The sequence below is a fragment of the Uranotaenia lowii genome, unplaced genomic scaffold, assembly GCF_029784155.1.
Source record: "Uranotaenia lowii strain MFRU-FL unplaced genomic scaffold, ASM2978415v1 HiC_scaffold_1029, whole genome shotgun sequence".
Lineage (NCBI taxonomy): Eukaryota > Metazoa > Arthropoda > Insecta > Diptera > Culicidae > Uranotaenia > Uranotaenia lowii.
Genome location: NW_026596999.1, coordinates 1 through 5,810, shown reverse-complemented (window position 1 = coordinate 5,810; position 5,810 = coordinate 1). Strand labels below are relative to the sequence as shown.

The 5,810-nt window shown below is 32.5% G+C and overlaps 1 non-coding gene across 1 annotated transcript; it reads right to left on the bottom strand.

The window, feature by feature from the left end:
• Window positions 1-3,040: 3,040 nt before the first annotated feature.
• On the bottom strand, window positions 3,041-3,112 carry Trnae-uuc (transfer RNA glutamic acid (anticodon UUC)). The gene has a single exon. It is a non-coding gene; the product is annotated as a tRNA-Glu (tRNA).
• Between the last annotated feature and the right edge of the window lie 2,698 nt (window positions 3,113-5,810).

The window sequence follows — 5,810 nt, the reverse complement described above, 5'->3', positions numbered from 1 at the left end:
AAGACAAAAATGAAAAAAATGACAAAAATGACAAAAATGACAAAAATGACAAAATGACAAAAATGACAAAAATTACAAAAATGACAAAAATTACAAAAATGACAAAAATGACAAAAATGACAAAAATGACAAAAATTACAAAAATAACGAAAATGACAAAAATGACAAAAATGACAAAAATGACAAAATTACAAAAATTTTAAAAATGACAAAAATGACAAAAATATAAAAAAAATTACAAAAATTACAAAAATGACAAAAATTACAAAAAATACAAAAATTACAAAAATTACAAAAATTACAAAAATTACAAAAATGACAATAATTACAGAAACTACAAAACCTTCAAAAATTACAAAAATGACAAAAATTACAAAAATTACATAATATACAAAAATTACAAAAATTACAAAAAGGACAAAAATGACAAAAATTTTAAAAATTACAAAAATTACAAAAATGACAAAAATTTAAAAAATTACAAAAATTACAAAAATTACGAAAAATGATAAAAATGACAAAATTGTCAAAAATTACAGAAATGATAAAAGAGACAAAAATGACAAAAATGTCTGTCTGTCTGTTTGGCTGTAGTGGAATTTCTATTTCATGGGATTCCAGGAATTTTACGGGACGATTCTAAGCCAGTCCCGGCGTTCCTTTTAAGTAAAATGAGATCCGACCGATTTTCATTTTTCCTGGTTTTGATTATTTTGAAATTTTTATCTGACTTTCGTTTGGGAACCCTATCCCCAAGTCCCAAATGGGTGAGAAAAAAGGTCCTTTTTGTGTCGTCGTCCTCGTCATCGTGGTTGTCCTTATGTACCTTCTATGGTGGGACAGAACCATTTGCATTCGGGGCTGCAACATGGTTTAGCGTTGCTGTTGCTGCTGTCTTTCTGTCCTGTTTTTTTTTTTTTTTTTTGGTGCCGCGCAAAAGTGCATTTTAATAGAAGGAGCTGAAAGAGATCCCGGCGACGACGACGACCAGCAAGCAGCAAACAACACGATGGCATGGCGGCGTTTGGCACGAGCGAAGTCTAATTTCGGTTGCATAATTTATATGTAAGGTTCCGCCAAACCACTCGTTTACAGGACTCAGGAGGACACAGAACCCAGGACAGGAGATGACGACGACGATGACGATGATGACGGCGACGACCGACGACGAACGGCGGAAACGTTTTGTAATAGCCGGCAAAAAGGAGACGCCCTCTTTTCGAATTTTAATAATATAAAGTTGCCCTGCAGGAAAACGGACTTAAACCGGAACCAGCGAGCGACTAAATGCAGAGGAAAAACTCGGGGCTATGCTGTGTAGTATGACAAATGGCCGTATGCAAAATTGCATTGCTGATGAATTAATAAGATTGAGAAATTTTATGCACTGCAGGTGCTGGGGATGATCGTCGTCCCCGCGTTCGGAAAGGTTAGAATAATTGAGGTGCGGGATCATTTTCCCGGAATGGGAAATTATAACTCGGAACAGCATTTGTTTCACAAGGACAGAGAAAACTAGCTCAAAAGGTTGAAATAAATCATTACTTGTTAGTATTTGGAATGTTATAGAAAAACCTTCCTTAACCATTCTTGGCAATTTCCACAATCTCGAAAATTTGACAACCTAGAATTTTACAATGTTACCATTTTGATAATTTTGTAAATTTTTATAATTTTGAGAATTTTGACTTTTGAAAATTTTAACAATTTTGAAAATACTGATAATTGTTTAAAATATTGACTATTTCGACAATTTGGACAGAACATAAAGACAATTTTGACAATTTTGGACATTTTTTTAACAAAACTAAGTGATAATAATTTAAATAAAAGAATGGAATCTACCAAAGCCGTAAAAACTACATACAAAAGTAAAATTCTAGGCTATTTTTTGAAGAACACGGTCCGAACAGTAGGAATAGTCTTCTAAAATGTCCAGGATTTGAAAAATATGTGAATCACAGTTAGTGAGAGAGATGACACCAGTGATGCTCAAAATTTGTTTTCTTAGTTCTTGTTGTTTGGGAGCAATCTAATAAACCACTTGAAAGATTGCCACCATGTTTTGCAGATGTTAACATAAAACAACTTATAAATTTTATAAGATTCCGTCCACCCAATCAATAGTTATTTACAAAACAAAATTCTGCATATTTTTCGGAGTGCAGGCCCCAACAACGTTACAATACAACTTACTAAACCTTAAAACTTTCAGTTAGTTTTACCTAACAAATGGTAGTTGTTAAAGGGAAGTCGATATTTTTTACCAAAATAAATGAATTTTTTAAGGATTTGTTTCTTCTAAAGAATTTCTAGGATTTTATTACAATCAAAAATGTTTGGACTTAAACTTTAATGTTCAAGGTCACATTTTTATTTTATTCTAATTTACCTCAAATCGACATCAAATTTGGTGAAAGTCCACCCGGCGTCGATAACGGGATGATATGGGATTCACAACTTTAAGTTTCAAAAAAAATTTGCCATTTGGAATTAAATTCCAACTTTCAACCCGTTCGAGCCAATTTTATTTCCGAGAGACTTTTTTTTCAGGTTAATGAATCCTCCTCACTCAATATCACAGAAAATTCCGACGTTTATCAAATTTTTTACAGTTTTTAATGTTTTTTACCGATTTAAAAAAATAAATTAATTAATTAAAATTTTAAAAACAAACAAATTAAAAATAAAAGAAAAAGAAAAAAAATCAAAACTACAACAAAAATTAATAAATAAAAAAAATATTTAAAAAAAATAAAAATTAAAAAAAAAAAATTGAAAAAAACTTTAAAAAAATTTAGAAAAATTTAAAAAATTTTTTTTTTAAAATTTAAAAAAAGTAAAAACAAATAAAAATAAGATTCAAATGGACGATCTTCGGTAAGTTCTTAACTTACAATTAACGAAGTTCGGTAGAAAAAAACGTCATATTCATGAATCACCGAAATTTTTCGATTTACAAGACTTGTTTGGTAAAATAAATTACCGAACTCGGCAATTTTCGTTTACTGTGTAGATAACGAAATCCTCGCAAAAAATTTTCCCATACCGGGAATCGAACCCGGGCCTTCTGGGTGAAAGCCAGATATCCTAGCCACTAGACCATATGGGAAGACACGATTGTAGTTGAGATTGACAAACCAAGAAATATTTTTGTTGTTTCTTTGAAGATCATGGAGATATCAGAAATTATGAGTTTTTGTCCAGCCATTTTAAACAAAACTGTGCCTAGCAATTTTAATTTAATATTATGAGAAGGTTCGATTAATCAAAATTTACTGTTTGTTATGATTAACGTTCTAATCATGGCTCCAAACATGTGATAAAACAAGTGGCTTTCCAATTCAGCTGTAGGATAAAATCTGTAATAACAAAAAAAAGTGATATATCGTTTACCTAGTTCATTTTTCCATTTGACGGATTGGGATTGGGAAATAAACAACATTATTTTATGTTCGAACTTCGGTTCAAATAATCAAAGCACGTGTGGAGAATTTAAGATACCGGGTTTATTATACCTGAAGGTTTACTAACAACTGAAAATTTTATTAGTCTCCCCTAGCAACTCAAAGTCAAGGCTTACTTGATATGATTCACTGCCTCGATAGCAAATTAGAGCAAGTTCACTAGTGTTGGGAAAAAATGGTAGAAATTTTGTCACTTTTTGCACATTTTGAAAATTTTGCCATGCAAAAACATTTTCATGATCTGAGGTCTTCAAGTTTTTTAACAACACGTGCTGTAGTTTCGCATGCTGTGATGCAAAAATAGCCATATTTCTATCACATACGGTTGAAATAGAAACAGTGCTGTTAAAAAATGCAACGCCCAATGATGAAAACATTTTTGCATGGTAAAATTTTCAAAATGTCAAAATTTTTACCGTTTTTCCCAACACCAGTGAATTTGCTCTTAATCGTCCTAAAATTTCTCATTTCTAAGAGCAAGTCAACTGGTGTTGGGAAAAGCCCAGAAATTTTGACACTTTTGCACAAATTTGAAAACTTTACCCAGTGAAAACCAAGGCGGGTATATAGTAGGTGTACTGATCAGCCTAATTTCCGATTCAGCCATGTTTGTTTTCCAAATTGGCTACCATGGACACGTTGCGTTTGTTTACAAATAATTAATTGAGATCTGATTTCGTTGTTTATTTTTCACATCCTTTCACTCGTTTTCGTTGTCGGTAAGTGAAAAGATTGGTGACCTGCAACAGCATTACTAGCTGATAGTCGCCCGGCAGTTAGTTCCGAAGCAGCTTCCGGGGGAGTGCAATTGGTGGCTAAGTTTGTGGCTATCGATGTGAAGAACCGGCAACAGCAGAACATCAGTTTGATGTCAGTTGAATTTCAGTGAGCAGTCGAAGCAGAACACCATCGTACACTGCTCATTAGACTGAGTCGATTTGGGGTCATTTTTGAATTTCTCAAACCCTGGGGTCTTAAAAGCTTCGTTTTGGTCCAAAACTCATCCATGATTTTTTGCAGAATTTTTAAGTAACGTTTACATGAGTAAATTTGAACTTTTATGTTTGTATGGGAAAATTCAATATTTTCTACTGAAAAATCAACATCATTTTTGTTTCTTCTGTGGAACCGAACCTGCTAATGGTTTTTGTGTCAATTTATAAATTTCTTACAGGAAATTTTCCGCTGAACAACTTTGTCGAATATCTTAACTTTGTATCTTTTTTGACAAATAAGTTATTAGCAGTTTAACAGGTGTATGCCTTTTTGGATTGATAAACCATGAATTCAATTGACACCACTGCTTGTTCCCCACGAAGTATGGCATGAAATGTGGTCCTGCAATACTTCGCTTGGCAACCAGCAGTGGTGTCAATTGAATTTCTTGTTTATCAATGCCAAAAGACATACACCTGTTGAAGAGCTAATAACTTTTTTGTCTAAAAAGATACGAAGTTATGATATTCGACAAAGTTGTTCAGCGGAAAATTTCCTGTAAGAAATTTATAAATTGGCACAAAAACCATTAGCAGGTTTGGTTCCACAGAAGAAACAAAAATGATGTTGATTTTTCAGTACAAAATATTCAATTTTCCCATACAAACCTAAAAGTTCAAATTTACTCATGTAAACGTTACTTAAAAATTTTGCAAAAAATCATGGATGAGTTTTGGACTAAAACGAAGCTTTTAAGACCCCAGGGTTTGGGAAATTTAAAAATGACCCCAAATCGACTCAGTCTACTGCTCATAGACTCGAGGAGCAAGCAAAATATCGGAAATATTGATGGAATCAGGGTGGTGATTGATGTGGTGCGAAAGTATGTAAGTTTTTTTATATTTTTAATTTAATGAAACATTTACATCTCACCGTTTTATTTTTTCAGATATAAATTCTGAAAAGTTAAAAAAATCCCAACGGAATCCCAGGTCCCATCGGAAATTGTTAACTGATGAACGCTGACTGGAACTCGAACTGTTAAATTGCAGCAGGAAACCTACGAATACGGTGTAAATTGATGGCGCTAGTGACTATGTAAAACACCATTCAATATTGAATTTTTATGCATGATCCAATTCCAAATTAGAAGGAAAAATGAAAAGCCGTATGCTTTTAAAGCTGACATATTAAGTATAATAGAAAACATTAAAAATGTAAAATTAAAGAAAAAAGGACATGATGCTTGTAAGTTGATGTTAGTTGCAGTTAAAATTTTTATTTAAACCAAATAAGAATAGACTTAAATCGTTAGAGTTTTTCAAACTGTGGGGAAAACGAAAAAAACGCTACCCGAAAGACGGCCCATGAGAATGAAGAAAAAAAAAACATCACTACCCGAGACTT